Raw genomic sequence first — 21,470 nt, 5'->3', positions numbered from 1 at the left:
CATAACAACGGTAGGAATGACAATCGAGACTCCGCTGTTCTCCAAACCCCCTAAATGTAGTTCAGAATGAAGTAATTTGACTCCACTTTGAATTTATTCCACTTGACCTAATTACTTACAGGGTTATGGGTCTTGATTCCAAAAGCTTACATTCCAAAATCCGGAATTTCTGATGGGCCTGCTTTTAACTTCGTATTTATTATGCATTTAGTATGATTCTAAAATTTGGACAGACCATGGCCGAGAAATTGCACTTTTAATTCTACGTCGACTGGCCCTCGTTTTGTTCTGTGTTATCAGCTGATAAAGCGAAATATTTTCATTTATAAACAGTTATTAGATAATGCAAAGCCCCAAAACGTGTATGTTTTTTTTTTTTTGATCAACCAGATTTAATTGGACAGGAGGCACCATCTCCCTAGTCAGCAAGAAGTCCCCGTGTACATGGGTTACAGACGGCGTAAAGGACCCCCTCACCCCCCCCCCCCCCAAAAAAAGAAGGAAATTTGGCAAGTTTGTCACAAACGTGTTTCCTGGCGCGAATCGTAATAGTATAACAAAGTGCTTAATTTTCTATTTTATAAAATACGAACTATTACTTAGATTCTGTGAACTGATTTTGATAATATATATGATATTGACTTTTCAACTTTATATACTTCTGTTTAGTCATGTTTTAATTAAACATGTAATTAATCCCATATGTCATTTACAAACTACATACAAGCCAAAATGCAAGTCGAAAATAAGAAATTAGGAAAAAACGAGGGGCGCTATTATCGCTGTGCGTTATTTCTTAATTTCCTATTTTCGAGTTGATTTTGGCTTGTATAGCGTGTTGTCGCCTCACATTTTGTCGTAACTTCTACTTTTCGACTTTCGTGTTTTGAAGAGGCGAAAAGTAGAAATTATGAATGGTAGTTATAGGCTTCCATACAAAAGATATCCGATTATTGTAACGCCTCACTGGTTTGCACGAATTCAATGGATTGGATAGTGTGTGAAATTGTATACGTATGAATACCATCAACGATAAATAAATTCATTATTTATACATTTGGATTATGACGTGTCTTTTAAATTTTTTAATAATGAAGGGTGTTTACATTTCACCTGTGTCCTCTTACCAAGATAAATTTAGAAATATCAGATAAATTTATACATAAAATGGTCCCGTGATGCATTATGACGATTGAAGACAGTGACGCTATATTTGTTAACCCAAAAAAATTAAAATGAATTGATTGTGTGCACTGAGGAAAACTTTTTTTTTTATTTAAAACAAGAATCAGATAATACTTTATTAGGCCTATCCCAGAGGAAATTTGTTTTACGCGAAAGCAACACACGTTCAGATATAAATAATAAATTATTTAAGTTATAATAAATCATGTAGGCCCTAATTTCCATAAAGTTATAGAATTGAAAATATATCATCTCAAGCAGAGTACAACGGATTGTAGAATATTGCATTTATTTCGATTAAAGACCTTGTGTGATTTAATCATCTGCTAACTATAATATTGGTAACGTGGAATCTTTAATACAAATACCTGTCCAAAAATGACTCAATTCAACCAATCTATGCGACACCCTATAACCAGGTAGTCGCTATCTTTATTTGCCGTGAACCGAATTGATGGACCAGTTTTTAATCCGATTGAATTCAATTAAGCCGAGATATTATCTAGCGTTTGTATTTTGATTTTGTTGTCTTAATGTTAATAAATTATTCTGAATAAAGTAGGTCTACATATTGGGGTGGATTCAATCGTGAGAAATTTGATTCCTTCCTAAAAATGAAAATCACGCATCGATACTGCCAGGATTAAAATATATATTACATACACATTAAAATGTCATGACTTCGGTTCAAATGAAATACAAACAAGACAAAGCTTTATGGATATAACACTAATCGAAATTAATAAAACATTATTATTTCATCAAACTTCGTCAATTATTGTCCTGTAAATAGGAGAAGTTTTGGATCTGCCGACTTTTAATCTTCATGTTGTGTCGCAATGATACCTTGTATTGTTTTCCTGTATAAAAATATATGATTTGCAAATATTTCTTGAATCTAGACCTAGGTGTTCGGCCCGGTCAGCTTCAAAGGGTGCAGAAATGAAATGCCCGAACAAATTCCTTTGCGGCCTACGAAGCTGGGTTCCTGCGATCACCGAAGGCGCGTTTTATAAGGCTTCCGGGCTTTGAGAAAATAAGACGGCCATGAGCGAGTTTTCCTATCATTCCGGTCCGTTAGTGCAGCAACTAAAAATATTCCAAAACATGGCATTACTTTTGTGGTTTTGGAACCGAAATCACACTATGATGTGCCCGTCTGAATTTTCGATTTTTTTCGGGAGAGGAGTCAGAACTGAAATGGCCGATAATCACAATCACAATATGTAGACATGTTACCTTATGAAAATCGCTATTATCTTGATCACTATACGCCTCCATAATAATTCGCTACATAACGTTCAATACAACATGGACTATCGTCGTCGGATCTTTACATTTTATAACGATGAAACTATAGTTGAAAAGACATTTTGCGAATAAATCAGAAGCAGTATTTTCCATATAATTTGTGTTATGAAAGGAAATGAAATTAAGAAGGAAGATGGCGTGTACAATGAGAACAATTTTTCCTACCTGATAATATAATTTTTTTTATCGTCGTAATGCCTACACACCTTTCCTTGCAAATTCCCCGTTCTGCGCCATTGATATTAGGCCAGTTTCACAAAACCAATTCAAATATTTCAAAAGTATTGGATGTATTTCTTGATTTGGAGTGTCGACTACTATCATACACATTTTATAACGATGAAACTATAGTTGAAAAGACATTTTGCGAATAAATCAGAAGCAGTATTTTCCATATAATTTGTGTTATGAAAGGAAATGAAATTAAGAAGGAAGATGGCGTGTACAATGAGAACAATTTTTCCTACCTGATAATATAATTTTTTTTATCGTCGTAATGGCTACACACCTTTCCTTGCAAATTCCCCGTTCTGCGCCATTGATATTAGGCCAGTTTCACAAAACCAATTCAAATATTTCAAAAGTATTGGATGTATTTCTTGATTTAGAGTGTCGACTACTATCATACACAATGTTGAGTTAATCTAAATAACATACCTGTGAGATGTCCTATGATGGCAAACACTGGCTATCCTATTTTAGATATACTACTTCGTTCGTTTCTGGAGTTTTACGTCCGCTTCCACCTAAGGTGATATCGTAGACAAGATATACTACTGAACCTTGCTGAAATATATAATGTAAATCCGTCTTTGTTAAAAAAAAAACCATCTGATCTCGCATTACCAGAGGCTTGAGTTGCTGATAACCAAATCACCAACCAACCGTGCATTGACTAGCCCTCCAGTCAATAGATTATAGTTTTCGCTTGGTTAACGCCAGAATTTACATGGGCTTTGTTCGTCACCATTTGTAGATATCACCTTACATTACAGTCCGAGGGGGTGAAACTAAAATCTTCACTATTTATTGTAGGTATCATCGTACAATAGACTTCGAAACAGTCCCTAGTTGAGTTGTTCAAAGCATTTATTTTTGTAAACGTTTTATTCTATAATATAAAACTTTTAAATTCAGATACACATGCGAGTTTTTTTTTGTAAATTGGGTGTATCACGCAGGGCCTATTTAAACGTGCCCACAGGCACGGACGTGCCTTGAAATGACAAAATCCGTGCTTCGAGAATCATAAATCCGTGCTTTGAAAAGATGGTTTGTATTCTTGTGGGTCTGAAAAGATTACATGAGGAAATTTATAAATAACAATAATCAATCGTCGTTTTGATGAAAAATATTGTCAATTTGCTTACTGAGGCCCGATATGTGATTTGCGTTGGGTTTTGCTACGTGAAACTACATGTATATAGCACCATCTCTTATCTCTAAACACGGAGGTTACGAGATGAAGTTTTTTGGGAGCATATCAGGTTCTGCCCCCTAACATTCAGCCCGTACGCCTATGATCGCAACAAGCACAATATGTTGACATGTCGCCAGCGATATTTAGAGAACATCTCGACATATACTACGGCCAAATGGAATAGATTGACAAAGGAATCAGATATACTATACACGTTACTCTATAAATCCTACAAAGCAAGTATGGTATATTCACACGAGAATAGGTAGATGCGGTGACTCAACTCAAAACTAGATAAACGCTATAATATATGTGTTCTTATCGTCAAAGATCCATTCTTGCAAACCACATTTGTTTTTCCGTGATTATGTTTTCGGGGTTTAAAGGCCAAACCTCGTTAGACAAGTCACTGTGAAAAATAGATAGGGTGCTTAACTTTTTTCTTTTTGTATATTATAGGATTTAATGTATATTTATTATATCTTGTTCATTCTTGTTAAAATTAATAAAGTTGTCACTAGCACCCTTACCGTTATCAATGATCTGTGTTATGACAACTTATATTGGTGTTATTATTTATACGCTAACCTTGCCTATTTTTTTTTAATTCAACTTATTCAACCACAACCACCACCTTATCCCGTTTGGGGTGTTTGTTAGTTTGCATTTACTTGTATTATCATGTATAGCTATGTTGTTTGGGGTGTTTGTTTGTATTTATCATGTATAGCTAGCCTATTACATGTATTGTAAGGCTGTTTGTTTGTATTTACTTGTAATATCATGTATAACTCACTATATTGTTTGTATTTAATTATACTATATATATAAGTTATTCCATGAGTTTGTAGACTTAAAGAAATAAAGAATAGAACATTCACTTCCCATCCATACAAGATATTTCCAATAGCTGATAAAAAGTTCTCCGGGATATTTCAGCGTGTTTTCCTCTTGTCAGTGACGCAGGACGGAAGGTCTAGTCGTTCGGATTGGTCAAAAACAAACCAATATATGGCGTAATCCCGTCTTCATTACCCCGGGGTTGCAGAAACGTAGCACCTTAACTCCCATTTCCTTCCCATCGCTGATAATTAAATTTCTCAATGTCTATTGGTAACCCACAGTATATATTGTTAAATGTCTAAAAGATCGGAAACCAAAGTCGATTATATTTTCAGACGCCGTAAGTCACAGTTGGAAATGAAATGAAATGCGGTTTAATGTCCTACTGTTTTGCTCCGAATTGGCTAATACGGCATACGCCATGGGCTAAAGGGGAATGTTTGCCCGGACAGCGGCGCTACGGTCTACTTTATCGAATTCCAACTGCCAAGGGATCTTTTACGCGCACGCAAATGTGTACACGGGATTCATTAGTAAATTTTTAATAATATTTAAGAAACTCGTTAATCGATGACACGTAAACTTATCTCATATATTTTATTCATGAACATAGTCAACCGTCAACTAAATGAACAGTACTTATAATGATACAGTCTATAATCCTTTGTCAAAGGTAGGGTGCCGGGTGTGACAAAGTACTCTATAATCTTTATCAAATTGAACGATCATTTAGGTGCATATAACTTATTGATCTATTTTTTTATTAAGCTGCTTTTAATAATATATTATATTGACTTTTGAAATCTGTATATACTTCTGTTAAGGCACAAACTGGCTATGATCTAATTAAACATGTAATTAATCCCATATGGCATTTACAAAAAATAGGGATATGTTGTATAATTATGGTTTCCAATATGTTTGGTCATATCAGCAAGTTGGAAATAGTGACAATTTCTTAAGCATGTTTTAACAAAGGGTCATAGACTGTAATATACAAGAATGACACCCTGCAATAAAAAAACAGTTCAAAACTAGATTTCTATGCAGAAATTAAATCATTGTTAGAATCAGAAAAATATTTATCCACTATAATAAACAAACAACATAGAGTAGCTTTAAGTAGATTAAGAGTAAGTAGCCACAACCTTGCAATGGAATCAGGTAGAGCTATATCAATAGAAAGAAATGACAGGATATGTAAATACTGTTTGAATGAAAATGAACTGGAAATGAATTACATATTCTGACTCATTGTCAACTGTTTGACATCCTGAGAACTATTTGCAATGGCAATAATTACTTTAAATAACTACTTAATTATGTTAAAGGATACTTGCAGAGTACTAATTGTGATATAATCTGTAACATAAGTAAAATTATTTATAATGCTATGAAAAGAAAAGAAAATTACTGAGTAAACTAAAATAATGAGATCATTTACCATGACTTAACGTGAGGTTATGATGAATCTGTGTAAATAGTGTTTGTTTGTTAATGTTTGTAATTTTATGATCTTGTCTTGAGTGTACTATGGGCCCCATGGCCTGAAAATAAATTATTATTATTATTATATGTCATTTACAAACTACATATGATCTGTATATGACTGCAAAGACATACGCACTGGTCAGTAAGCATACCATTACGTGATAAAGAGACAATTGCATGTATGATCATGAGCCTTATATTGTCGGAGGATATATAACTATGAGTTTGCTGACAGTTAGTCAGACGTCTAAAGACGAGGAGAGACGAGCAGAACTCGCCCGAGTTCAGCCGCTTCCTTGACAGAGGGGCGGAATGGTAGATTTAATACAGGTATGTACCGTCCTGATGTGTTCCTGTCGTGTTCCTGTCGTACTCTAGTTCCTGTATAGTATTGTTGTTGTATGTATGTAGCTGTTTTATATACCTGATGTAAATAAATCATATATTTGCTAAACTGATCTACTGTTATCACTAAGATAGTGTTACACGGGATAATCAAGGGGGGGGGGGTAGATGGCCGAATTATCTTTAAAAACATACATACTTTTAGAATTATTGATTGTTTGCTTGTGTATTATATTATATTATAAAAAGTGTATTATATTTAAAAGTATGAGGTAAGATATGGTTCTAATTTAAATTCCGTCTTATAAATTCTATAATACACAGATTTATTCGATTTCGGGATATTAGACGACCAGATTTGAATATACTGATCTTTTAGTCGTTGTAACAACTCATATTTCAGTTTAACTGGGTTTCGCGTCTGTTGTGAGTTCCGTACATAACTATATCCACATTCGTCAAGAGTATTTTTGATAGTAATTAGCCATTTATTAGTATGATTTACACCTTTTTTTTTTAACAGAGACGTATATAACAACAAAGAATATTTCCCATTTTTACCACTTATCATTTTATTCCAAAAGCTAGCCATTCTATGCTTAATATAAATACTTAAAGGGTATCTCCCAGTTTCACCATAGAACATACAGAGGAGTACTTTTTTTTTACTTTCAATATATTATTTCTCAAAAACTGGTTATGGATAGTTTCTATTGGGAAAAATTCCCCAAATCACCATATTTCATAAAACACACATTTCCATTTATAACCGATTCTTTGAAATATAGGACATAGAACGAAAACTCTCAAACTATGCTAATCTCATCAGATGTGAGAGGCCAAGCTATAAAAGTTTTCCTACAATAGTTAAGAGTTTTATAAAGAGTTGGCCATTCTTGCTATAATAATTCAAAAATAGATAATAAAAAAAGAAAATGTTGAAAATTTCAGTCAAATTACTTTGTTCTAATCGGAATTGTCACTGTTAGAAGTTTGGACTAGAAATAGGCATCAATTCTGTCTTCACCGTCTATCAGAATTGGCGATCGTTTGATTGACAAACGATAACTCCACCCACATATTCTCGATTATCAAGTATTATACTCAATGGCTATGGTAGCCTCGCTTGGCAGGCTTTTCATCACCAGTTTCCGGTTGTGACATCAGCGAGTAACGGTAAACGTTAGCTTGGTCCGCCATTTATTGATTTAATTTTAAATGGACGAGGTTGTTTAAATCCAAACCGTATCCAAGCCATCAGTGGTTCTACAGATTTGGTTTTAAGCTTGTCGTGTAAATAAAGGTCTAATTAATAATTTCTATAACATCTGAAGCCTAAAAAAGACTTGCAATAGGCAGATTTAGCTCTTGCATAATGTATGTTTAAACCACCATCCTAATACAAAATGAAACCACAAAATATTATCTTTGAAGCTTAATCTAGACAGCTATAGACGGGGATAAGGTTTCTGGAAATTCAACAATTCAGTACTCACAAATAACAATTATAAATCAACCATAACAAAATTTCAGGAATTTTGGAAAAATGAGAAAACAAAATTCAATCACAGTAATGGATGGGGGGACAAGGGGATAGGAGAAATTCAATCAATTACAAAAACCTACGGTATAGCTATAGCTAAAATCAAACAGTGAAAATTAAAACTTCTCTATAACTGTCTAGAAGATGAAAAACAAAACCGGAACTTAGATCAAAATAGAATTTCTAAATTAACCAGCGGTTACCAGGCAAGATACGGCCACATTTTGCAAGAGATGGATAAGATAAAGAACAAGCTATGAAAAAAAAAGCACAATGAGGGGCCATAATCCAGGATGTTATGGTCTGAAATGCGCGAATATCGAAATAGACCGAGATATATATTTGGGATATAAAGATATATTCTAAGTTTCATCAAAATCGAATAAAAATTGTGACATCTAGCGAGTCCACAGCCTTAGTGTTACATACTATTATACTATTTGCGTACAAGGAACGGCCATTTTGTCAGGCAGTATCGGTCTGGGGTGTAACGGTGATACATTTGAACGCTTTTTAAACTCGGATAAAAATTGTGACCACTAGAGGGTCTTAAGCTAAATATGAGCGAATATTGAAAGGAACCAAGATCTTTGGGTTATTAACGTGTATTTCAAGTTTCATCAAAATGTGATCAAAATTGTGACCTCTAGAGGGGTTCACAACCTTGATATACCATATTTTTACACTATTTGCGTACGAGGGGCGGCCATTTTGTCCGGTCTGATTTTCAAGAAATTCGAACTCAACCATCATTACGGTGTAACGGTGATATATTCGAACAGTTTTTAATCGGATAATAATTGTGACCTCTAAGGGGACCACACGCTAAAAACACGCTTTTTCGTACAATAAGGGCCATAATTCAGGAAGTTAAGATCCAATATGCACAAATATCGAAAGGAACCAGCGTCTTTAGGTTATAAACATGCATTTCAAGTTTCATCAAAATCAGACGAAAATTGTGACCTTTAGGTGTCTACAAGCTAAAAACGTGATTTTTCGTACAATCAGGGGCTATAATCCACGAAGTTTCGATCCGATACATACCAATATCGAAAGGAACCGAGGTCAGTTGGAGATAAACCGATATTTATTTTCAAGTTCCGTCAAAATCGGATAAGAATTGTGAACTGTAGTGCGTCCACAAACAAATTATGGAAGGACGTATAAAAAATGACATCACCAGATTGAAGACCATAAAAATGAAGGATACATTATTCGGTCAAAATTAGATATTAACATCACAGACAAATCAAACACTGATATCTATAAAATAGTCGAAGAAAAGAATGTGTGTAATAAAAAGATAAAACAATTTCAAAAGAATGATGGGATTATACAAACAACTAAGCAAGATATACTAAACACCATACGTGGCGGGACTAAACCTACGTATTATCCAAGTTCTGAATACGAAAAATACCACAAGCCTCTGCAACCGTTAGCGGGGATAAGTATTTATTTTATGATCAGTAGTGGAATACCGCGTTTTATCAGTGAAATAAAAGTGTTATTCCACTGGCTAGCAGTAGTCCATGTTGTTTTTACCTAAAATTGATTGTAAAATCATAAAATAAATAGGACATGTGGTTTTGTCGTTAATAACATATTTTATGCTATCTAAGCAAGAAAACGTTTATATTTTCACTCATGCTACGCATTCGTGAAAATATAAGTTTTCTTGCTTCTCGATGAAATAAAATATGTTATTCACTCTAAACGACAAATATCCTCTATTTATTCACTGTGACCTGGAAATATACACGTGATATACCTCTACTACTGAGAAGTTAACAATAATAGTTATTTTGGGATCCCGTTTTTGGGTTGTTATTTTTTTGTAGACTGGATTATATTGAAAGCCATGTATATCTACGTATTTAAACGTGTAATCCTATTTGTAGTTATCAGTCGTGTTCATGAGGAAAGAAAAACTGCTACCTTTGAGCATGCGCGTTGAGCATACGTACATGGGCGTGACACATTGTTTTTCTAGGGGAATCTGAATATGCTTGTCCCCCCCCCTCCCATAAAAAAAAGAAAAAAAAAGAGATTACATAGTAGACCCTTACTCCTATTTATTTACAACAATTATTAGGATTAGTTAAGATTCTATCTGTATAAAAAATGTACAAATTAAAACACAAACACTTATGTTTACTTTTTGAAATCCATTTATAATACACAAAATGTACAAAATATTTAAAATATCTTTACAACTTTCTTGTAAATGTCAATGTGTATATATAGTATCGTAGTTAACAAGGTAATTGTCAAATATGCATCCTCATAAACTAAAGTTATGTGATCAAGTTTTGTTTCATTTGGATCCTCCTCATAAAAATTACCCAACTAAACCCCTTTTGTCGTGTTGTTCATAACTGAAGCGTAACAATCAATATGTAAAAGTCATGAAAAAAAATATGAATACGGCACCCCCTGACTTAAACATGATAAACATTGTATTGGTGTTATGTTTTGGTTTAAGCCCGTAAAATATGCCAAAACAGAGTTTACAGAAGACTGAAACTTTAAAAAATATTTTATGGGGTGCCCCCCCCCCCCGTCACAGATTGTCAACATTTTATATAATTTTATTTGCGGACCCCCCCCCCCCCAATACATATATTTCACGGCTACGCCTCTGCAAATGTAGTCATGGAAACAAAGCATTATAAAAAGACTATTATGTTAATATGAGAAACCGTTTCTGCTATCGGCGATATTTTAATACATCACACAATAGAATGAGCTCATAATCAGTAAAACCTATATGTAATTATAGTCACTGACCGGAAAGATAACTATAACTCTTCACTTGGAATAAAGAAAAACAAACAATAAAAATGTTTGACAGTTCATTTATGGATTTTTGTGTGTTATGTTTCTAGATAAATTTTAATAGTATACGAATTTCTGTATCATTTGTTTATGTTATATTATCATTTAATTAAAGACACAATACGCCAGATATGTATATGTATTTAAAACACAAACACATGTAAGCGTCAGATGATTCCATAAAAGTCTACCCTAAAGCAAAGCCGTATATACAGGGCTTTGCCCTAATGTTGGCCTACAAATACCCCCCCCCCCCTCGCCACTGACACACACACACACCCACACCCACCCACACACACACGCACACACACACACACACACACATGCCCATTAGTGCTTTAAATGCACAAATGTCAGAATGGATACTAAAGTGAAGACAGCTACATGGAATTGAACATGTCATCAGTGGCGGATGGAATCGGGTGTTTCGATGGTTAAGAATATATACCAGGTTTCTTTTGCAACACCATTCACAACTCTTAACCATAAATCAGTAAATATCCCAAAGAAATTTATAAAGCATAGCAAACGTTTATAAAATAGCATACAATGGAAGTTCATCCGTAAATTACACAATAATAATTATAGATACATTATCCGACATTTATTTCCCGATCCTCACTATTTAGATGATCACACTTTTTGATCACTACCAAACGATCAAACCCAGTAAAATCACAAAAGGCCTTAGGGTTTGTGAGAGTTCATTAAACTAATTTCTCAGATTGTAGATATAGACCATAAAGAACGATGATGGTGGTGACCAGATTAACTTATACACGGTTATCTTATTGCACATCCTTTGATATGTGCAGATCGGAGATACCGATTATCTTCCAAGCGGAAAATGATAACTCTGATCTATATCTCAAGTCACAATAAAACTCGGGGAACTTGTTGCAAATGTACTTTCAGTTGTTTTGGAAACAAGAAAAGATGACCGACATTACAAGTTCATCGTTTGTGTTGGTTGTATCTATTGTTGCATTGATCGGAATTGCAGACGCCCAAGATTTCACACAGTAAGTTCACCCAAATACTCACTCGATTCACTGTAAATTCATGGGGCAAAAACCCCGAATCAAAAATCAACGCTTAAAAATTGACGAGTGACTCATATAGGCCTATGCTCTAGGACTTTACAAATTTAGATTTAATACAATGTGTTATATTACTCACCTTTTGTAAATACAATTTATTCATCCAAAACAATGTATTTCGGTATATATGTACATGTGGATAATCTTTTCTTGCTTTACCCAATTTCCATGTTGCTCCGCGATTAATCAATTGTGGCCGAAAGACAAAAACTATCCATGTTTCACTTCCTGTTAATTTGGCCCTGGTTCAATCATATTTTGAACCTAATTTGTTCGAAAATACAGAAAGAAACTCTATTATACATTTCCTTCGCCTTTAATTATGTATATTCCTAATTTCAATATTTATAACCATTCCTCTATTTCATTTTAGCTCATGATCAACGAAATCATTCGAGTCTTCAAAAATGGTTATAAGGGCATTGAATAATCAAATAATTTTTCAAAATTTAGTTGAGTCATTATTAATGGGAGATATACATGTAGATATGAAGAACCAAAACATTACGTCCATTAGTAGTAGTATTTTATCACTTACTATTTATTGGTTTATTTGGAAGTTGCGAACATTAACTGCTATGATTTTGGTATTAAGCCAACGCAACGCCGCTAAGGCACAAAATTTTATATGTTATAACAAAATCTCCATTAGATTTATATATTACTTGCTCACCCTTGTTGCGTCGGTGGTGTGTTCTATTGTTCACGGGAGGTTGGATGGCTGAATGGTTAGCGTGCGCGCGCTGTATCATAAAATCTGTCATTGAGTCGACTGGCGTGGTTTCGAATCCCCGGTTGTACGTGGCAAGGTGTAGGGTCGCCTGTCTAACCTCGTGGGTTTTCTCCGGGTTTCTCCGGTTTCCTTCTACTGCTAAAGACCCCTATGCGCAAGCGAATTATTGAAATAAAATTGAACTATATGTTAGTCCCGAAATGACCTAGTTTGCGTCGAGTGGACGTTAAACCCCATTTCACTCTCTCTCTCTATATATATATTGTTCACCTTTTGTAAATACAACTTATTCATCCAAAACAATATACATGTATGTAGTGGATGTTCGACTCGTCAAAACCGATTTAGTGTTAATCCTATAAACAATAGAGTTAAAGATACATTATGGGAGATTTTTATAGAGAGTTGGCCATTCTTGCTATAACAGTTCAAAAGTAGATGATGAAAGAAGAATATATTGAAAAATTCAGTCAAATTACTTTATTCTGAACATAGTTATCATCGTTGTAATATTTGCCTAGAAATGGTAGCGAATTGTGTCTTCACCTTCGCTGATCGTTTGATTGACAGGCGTTAACTCCACCTACATATCTCGATTATCAAGTAAAGTTTTCAATGGCATACCAAAACGCTTTACAGCGGCCTCGCTAAGTACACTCTATCATTTAGCCTCGATCTAACTGACGTATTTTCATCAGGTTATCCCTTATTTGATTTAAATCCGAGCTGTAGCCGAGCCATCCGTGGGTCTACAGAGTTGATTTTGGTCTTGTTGTTTAAATAAAGATCTAATTTATAATTTCTATAACACCTGAAGCCTAAATTAAGACTTGCAATAATCAGATTTAGCTCTTGCATAATGCATGTTTAATTAAAATTGTTTAATTAATAGGATTAACCACTTTGAGGTATAGAGTATAGTAGGGTAGCAATCCGGGAAGGTTGTTTATGAGTTAGTATTTAGTATAGTAACTAACAAGTTTCTATAGTTTTAACTTGACAACGGGATGATATATAAATCCAAGAAACTTGTCTACTAACCATAAACCTATTAGAGCCTTATTTGGTTTTTGTTTAAAAATATATTGTCACACTTCAGAACCTTACAGTTAGATTTGAACGAAATAGATCAAAGTTTAAACAACTACATCTGTGTCCAATACTTGTCGTATAGCAAGTGGTCTGCCATCAATATTCTGACCTCTCTTCTTGTTTTTCAGAGTTATAACCACTACTCTATCTTAAACTTTACATCGATATTCCATTATGGAAAAAATAACACGCGATATCCGGAATAATCGTTAATAATATCGGTAATGTAAATAAGGAATCATAAAGGTCCGATGACCGAACCCTGCAAAATCCCAGAATCTGTGTACGTAATACCTCACAGTGTATTACAAAACTATAAAACCTATTCAACATTTATATATTAATCATATTGTTATTTATAGAGCAGGTCAATAAAATATTGTTGATAAATCGTGTGTTTAAATGATTTAGAAACGCATTTTTAAAAGCCCATTTACACTCCAAGAACGTAGATTGTCCTTAAGTTACGCTTACGACTGTCAGGTCTGAGAAAAGATGAATGAAAATAATCCGTCTAACATACATCAACGGGTGATTATTTTGGATACATAGACTGTCATAGAACTTTTAACTTCGAAAAATTATTAGCAAATCAGATTACCATTGGTATTTGTCTTGGTTTTTTCCAATTACGGCCTCTTACGAAGTTTCAGCGAAGTACATGATAATATATAATAAACGAATATAAATATAAGCAATATAAATTTACCTATTTAAAGTTCGACATAATTGGATTTATAAATTTGCCAAGTTTGGATAATTCTTACGATTTTCTTATATTCATCAGATGGTACATTTTCAAGGTATTTGGTCTGTGATGAAAATACAGTTCTCTATCATTGCTAATATTCGATTGATAACAAGTTGTGGTATTCCGAATTATCACCAGGTTCAGATTAATTACATGGATGTACAATTAATTATTACATCACCTATATGCAGTGTCTTAACATGTTCAATTGGAACACGTTAAGAATGGTGGGTGCCAAAAGTTAGACAATCAGATCTGGTTTGTTAGATAGTAGTTATGTCATCTCTTTGAGTAGCAAGAAATAATTGATATGTTTATTTTTTAAATTCCAGGTTTAACACAACAGATTGTTCAGGTTAGTTTAATATATGTAAAATGTCATTAAAGCTAAATATAATAGTTTTTAAAATGTCCCCTATAATCACCCCTCCCCCCGTCCAAACAAAAAATAAGCAAGAAAGAAAAAAACCCCTCATATTTGGATGTGACAATGTAAACTACTACAAGGGCTGTCGATGTTGCCCGACGTCATCATATTATTTGCCATTGTAGACTCGTGTAGGGTCAGCCTCCCACCATCCCCGCTCATGAGGGTCCCATAAAAGAGAGGCCCAAAAAAAGAGAATCTATACATTTAAAAGAGTAAATTTCTGGGGGGAGAACTCAGTACCCCACTCGAGACTCCGTGGTCAGTCACACCGGAACAGCCCCCCCCCCCCTGCTTATTTGACACGTCTGCTCTAGTATTTATATGGCCATGGTACAACTTTAGAAGAGTGTTGCATTTATGCTTAACAGATCCTGAAGAAATCTCGCCGGCGTACATTGAAATAATATTGGTCTGATAGTAAAAAATATAAAACAGGAAAACACTGTTGTTTGTAACGAACAGTTTATTACTTAATCAATTTTATTATAGGTGGTTGGGCAAACTGGTCATCTTTTGGATTCGCTGCAGGATGCAGCCCGCCTTGTACCGGAGAGGGTACACGAACACGCACACGAAATTGCCCCGACACAGTTGAGAATAACGACGAAGATTGTTTTTACGCTGAAGTGGAAGAAGAAAATATTGCGTGTAACGCACCGGGCGTCTGTCAGCTAGCAGGTGCGATTTTTATATCATATTTATATCTTATTTATATCATTATATTCAACAATGGCCTAAGTAAGACCCGAATAAGCTTAGTCGAAGGAAGCTAAATCTAAAATTACTTTTTAACTGTCTCCGAGTCCTACTATAAATCAATCTGACTAAAACACAGATCCTATTTCGTTTTGTTTATTATAGTCCAAAATTTCGTTTTACTTGTCTTTACTACACTAGGATCTGGAAGAGTTGTTATCATTGGCGTGTTCTGGATGATGCGAGGGATTAGCAAATGAAACGGTCTTTTACGGCATAGGGTCAAAAGCCGCTCGTATGACCTCTGACGCGACCTCCCAAAACAACTGGTCAGATCTTCATGTAGTGTAGGCCATCGAAAGTATAAAAAAACGAAACGAAATATAGACCTGTATTTTAATCAGATTGGCTATAAATTCGATTTTATGGCTTAAGGGAAGTTATTTCATTAAAGATGCATTTTGCAAAAGCTTAGCCAGTTTGTTTCTTCTTTTTAAAGGCTTTAAATGTTTTATAAATTATTATTTAGACATTTGATCGCGTGACAATCCCAGAGTCAACTCTCTAAACCATCAGATGACTAAGATATTGACTGGATCAGACAATGTCTGTCATATTTTTGTGTAACGTTAATATTGATGCCTCTCACCGAGACTGCCAATTGAAGGTCTGAAAATCGAGGCTTCGTTTATTATCGTCACATTGGTACTTGATAATCGTTGTTTCGGGTAATAACGAAACAAACTCCATGCGATCATATCTTTCACTTTGTTTCGAAATATTGAGGGTGTACCGTCTGATTGTTAATGTTTAGGCACGTTTAGGCATAAACATTCAATTGTTCAACACAAGATCAATTATATCTGAACCGTAACTCTATCTGCGGACCTAAAACTGATTTCAGCCACGACAGAGATGCCCACTTTAAAAAAAAAACAAGCCAACATTTCGAATTTAAATAAGTCGATACTGTAATTTTTCTACCCATGTCGATGAAATTCTATGAGATTCAATCATTAAAATAGAAAGAATTCGTTTATTTATTATTTGGGTGAATTTTCGGCTCATATATTAAGTCGTTCGGAAATGTGAAAATTGCTCAAAGTGATACCGTAATTTAAATAAAAAGTTTGGCGCTGTTGTTTCGGTATAAAGATTGTGACAAGAAAAAGTTACTCGTGGTTATCCAGACACTTATCTTTGAGTACTTATTACGACAGTTCGACAGGATTGGGATACACCTTTTAAGAACTGTTCACAACATTTTTCAATTTTTTCAGTAAATGGAGGCCTAGGTCCATGGTCACAGTGGAGAACGAGCGGAGAATGTACAGCTTATTGTGGATCTGGGTTACAACCCATGGAGAGAACCAGAGAATGTAATAACCCCACTCCGACTGCAGGCGGCGCTAACTGTGTTGGTGATACAATCGAAATGACGAATCAACCATGCACAGCTACAAATTTTCAGTGCAACTGTGAGTATTATGGCAAAATACAATGATATAAATTAAATGTCAAATTTGGTAGAAAGTATGATCTATATCTTCGAATTCTTGCTCTGTTGACAGGTCGGGATTTCTAGATGACACCACTCAATGAAAAGAAATGGGATTTAACGTTCTTCTTTTTTTTTTCTGCTCCAACGGGGCTAATGACAACGGGCATACGTGTATATTACTTCCAAATAAATGTGACAAGCGCACCCATTGAGCCATTGCGGAAAATAGCGCCAATGGCAAGCACTGAAATTGCTCCCCTGTCTGGGGGGTTGGATGGCTGAATGGTTAGCGTGTGCGCGCTGTATCATACAGTCTGTCATTGAGTCGACTGGCGTGGTTTCGAATCCCCGGTTGTACGTGGCAAGGAGTAGGGTCGCCTGTCCAACCTCGTGGGTTTTCTCCGGGTCCTCCGGTTTCCTCCCACTGCTAAAGACCCCTACGCGCAAGCGAATTATGTAAAAAAAATTAAACCATATGTTAGTCCCGAAATGACCTAGTTTGTGTCGAGTGGACGTTAAACCCCATTTCTCTCTCTCTCTCTCTGCTCCCCTGTCTAAACATCTGACTTTACTATCTTGTGGTTTTAATATTTTAGTCTATTTTCAATGCCCCCAATGGTGCCCCTTCTAGTGACGCCCGGGGCAGGTGACCTCTGTGCAATTCCGTAGATACGCCAATGCATGGTAAGGTATAAATATTAAGTCCACGAGATGTAAACAGGGCTAGCGCTAACCCTAGACTTTGCCCTTACCCTTGCCCACAATCCCGTCCACAATCACGCGCCCTGGCCCTATTTACATCTTGCAAACTTGACGTAATCTGCAGGTGTCAGTTTCTAAAGGTCTTCCACGACCAGTTTTATTATACGCCCACATTGAAATGTGGTCGTATATTGTCGTCACCCCCGTCCGTCCGTCCGTCCGTCCGGCGGTCCGTCGTCCACAATTGCTTGTGGACGCTCTAGAGGCTAAAGTTAATATCCGATTGACTTTAAATTTATACACAGTGTTTAAGGTCATGAGACGAAGAAGCCTATTGATTTTCAGCGATTTCCGATAATTACTGCCAGAGTTATGACCTTTGATCGCTTCAAAAAATCTTGTGGACGCTCTAGAGGTCAGAGTTAATATCCGATTGACTCTAAATTTATACACAGTGTTTAAGGTCATGAGACGAAGAAGCCTATTGATTTTCAGCGATTTCCGATAATTACTTCCAGAGTTATGGCCCTTGATCACTTAAAAAAATCTTATGCACGCTCTAGAGGGCAAAGTTAATATCCGATTGACTTTAAATTTATACACAGTGTTTAAGGTCATGAGACGAAGAAGCCTATGTATTTTCAGCGATTTCCGATAATTACTGCCAGAGTTATGGCCCTTGATCACTTTGAAAAATCTTGTGGATGCTCTAGAGGCTTATGTTAATATCCGATTGAGTTTAAATTTATACACAGTGTTTAAGGTCATGGGATGAAGAAGTTTATTCATTTTCAGTGATTTTCGATAATTACTGCCAGAGTTATGGCCCTTGATCACTTCAAAAAATCTTGTAAATGCTCTAGAGGCTAAAGTTAATATCCGATTGACTTTAAATTTATACACAGTGTTTAAGATCATGAGACGAAGAAGTTTATTCATTTTCAGCGATTTTTGATAATTACTGCCAGAGTTATGGCCCTTGATCACTTCAAAATATCTTGTAAATGCTCTAGAGGCTAAAGTTAATATCCGATTGACTTTAAATTGATACAGAGTGTTTGAGGTCATGAGACGAAGAATCATATTGATTGACAACGATTTCCGATAATTACTGCCAAAGTTATGGCCCTTGATCACTTTTAAAAACCTTGTGACCCTCTAGAAGCTAAAGTTATAATCCGATTGACTTCAGATTCATACACAGAGTGTAAGGTCTTGAGACAAACAAGTATATTGATTTTCAATGAATTTTTATGACTTGAACAGCTAAATCCATGATGTTAAAAGTTTCCTATACTAAACGTTAGCATGGGGCAAAACTTTATAAAAACCAAACAAATTCTAATGGTTTTCTGATAATTACTTAATGAGTTGTTACTCCTAATCAGATTTTAATGTATTATAAATGTTTCATTACCGAAAAAAGTAAAAATATGTGACAACTCTTGTTGACTGCCCGGACGAGTTAGCTGCAACCTATCTTTTACTACCTCGGAGATCTTTCTTACCTAAGCTACTAGATTTTGCGCGGGAATAAATAAACAATATTCTGTGCACATAAAATGCGGTTTTTGCTATTTCAGTCATGTGTGCAAGATTTCAGAACACGGTCATAACCTCCCCAAGAAGAAACGGGCAGTATTTACAATGTGCATATGGAAACGTTAACTGGGTCGACTGTCAACCAACGAGTGTTTATCAACAACAACTGAACACACTAAACACACAATTTTCTTGGTTTAATTTTAACTACAACGTTTGGTTACAACGTAACAATTTACAGCTACGTCTACGAGTGTGCAGCAATACTGGCAGTTTCATCAGTGGAATGCGATTATAATTAAACAAGGGAGCGGTTGTTGATTTAATTTTTTTTAAAAAAACAACATTTTATGGGCATTTTTTCGATGTTTATTGAGGATAAAAAACACTCACTGACTATATCTGCTTCAAAGTGTATTTTCATACGTGTTGTTTTATCTTGGAAATTGCTAAATAAAATCAAGTTGAATACAACCCCATTCATTAGTGTGAGAAGGATTTTAGCTTTTGTGGGACTGTATATGTAATAAAATTGTATATTTTAACCATACGCTAGTTTTATGATGATTTCATAACTATTTATATTTTGCCTATCAATATGTTATAAGCCTATAGTAAATATGAGAATTTCGGTGTGCAATTTTAATTTGGTATAAAACATTTTTCTGTATTTTTCGTAGCCTTCTTTTTTACGCCAACGGCGTCTAGTCGTTCGAATGGGACGAAAAACCTGAGATCACGTATGCATCCTTTATTGCTGGAATTTGAAATAAAATGGAGCTTTAGCGCCGCTGTCTGAAGTAAATTTTGCCCATAGCACATTGACTGTCTTCCTTGGCCCGGTTGGTGCAGAGCATTTGGACCTTAAATCAATTTCTCTTTATTTTCCTTCGCGGTTTTTAACTGATTTTCAAATTTGGTATCAGAAAACGAACCCTATAGAAACCCCTTCCCCAACTTTACATTTCTTAGCCTGCGAACACGATATAGATCGAGATTTCTATATCAAATTTGGTCAACATCCAAGTATTCCTTTCGGATACACACATCGCACCCCCCCCCCCCACACCTTTTTTTATAAGCAATATTTTTATTCAGATTTGTATTTGAATAGGGATTGGGGAACAGGCATAGCCTATATTAAACCCTTCTCCCTTTCAGATATAGATACATGTATTTACATAAAGAAACAAACAATGTACAAGTGGAAATAGCGCAAAACAATGCTGCACGTCTTATAACTAAAACACGAAAATTTGATCATATATCAGCTAAGTTACAGAAACTCCATTGGCTTCCAGTTCGAGCGAGGGTTCAATTTAAAGCTCTTGTGAATGTGTTTAAATCAATTTATTCTGACACCGCACCCAGTTATTTAAAAGAACTCTTTGATTTCTATACTCCCCAGCGATCCAACCTTCGTTCTTCAAGTGATCGTAGCATATTGAGGATCCCCAAATATAATAAGCGTTCTGGTGAATATGCTTTCTCCGTCAAAGCAGCAAAAATGTGGAATGATCTTCCAAAAACTCTTAGAGAGTCCTCTTCCATCCAGAGCTTTAAGACTAACTTAAAAACCTACTTATTTCAAAAATGTTTTTGAACTGTTTTGTTGTGAATGCGCTTAGAAACACTCATGTGTAATGAAGCGCTATATAAATCGAACAATAATAATAATAATAATAAAATATAATTACAGTGAGTGTGTTATAGTTGTCCCTGGAACCGTCTGGACAGTTGTGAAAAATATTGAATGAGATTTCTATGTCGTCAATTCCATACAATAAGATTGTAGTGTTTCGATGGATAGTAGGTACATTATTTATTGTATTATTTGGGGCACCTGAATATAAGGAGCAATTCAATAAAAATGTTCAGTGTCTTCAAATTGATGACCACATTTACAGGATGGATTGTCAGAATGTGCAAAGCCGAGAATGTGTT

The 21,470-nt window shown here is 35.1% G+C and overlaps 1 protein-coding gene and 1 long non-coding RNA gene across 5 annotated transcripts in view; one reads left to right on the top strand and one right to left on the bottom strand.

Annotated features, from left to right (window-relative positions):
* LOC126820759 (glycoprotein 3-alpha-L-fucosyltransferase A) overlaps window positions 1-21,470 on the bottom strand; it is a 43,624-nt gene that overhangs the window by 16,673 nt on the left and 5,481 nt on the right. For 2 of the 4 annotated variants that reach the window (XM_050548871.2, XM_050548870.2), the window contains exon 2: window positions 3,154-3,282. The gene's annotated coding sequence lies outside the window, so the exon portion shown is untranslated. Of the gene's footprint in view, window positions 1-3,153; window positions 3,454-21,470 lie in introns of those variants that run through there. The other 2 variants (XM_050548872.2, XM_050548869.2) reach the window with 1 other exon arrangement.
* Window positions 15,650-20,049, top strand: LOC126820805 (uncharacterized). The gene is made up of 3 exons (XR_007680150.2): window positions 15,650-15,763; window positions 17,062-17,259; window positions 19,568-20,049. It is a non-coding gene; the product is annotated as an uncharacterized LOC126820805 (long non-coding RNA).

This window comes from Patella vulgata, chromosome 5 (genome assembly GCF_932274485.2).
Source record: "Patella vulgata chromosome 5, xgPatVulg1.2, whole genome shotgun sequence".
Taxonomy (NCBI): Eukaryota; Metazoa; Mollusca; class Gastropoda; family Patellidae; genus Patella; species Patella vulgata.
Note: the sequence above shows the minus strand (reverse complement) of the source record. Positions and strands in the feature narration are given on the sequence as shown.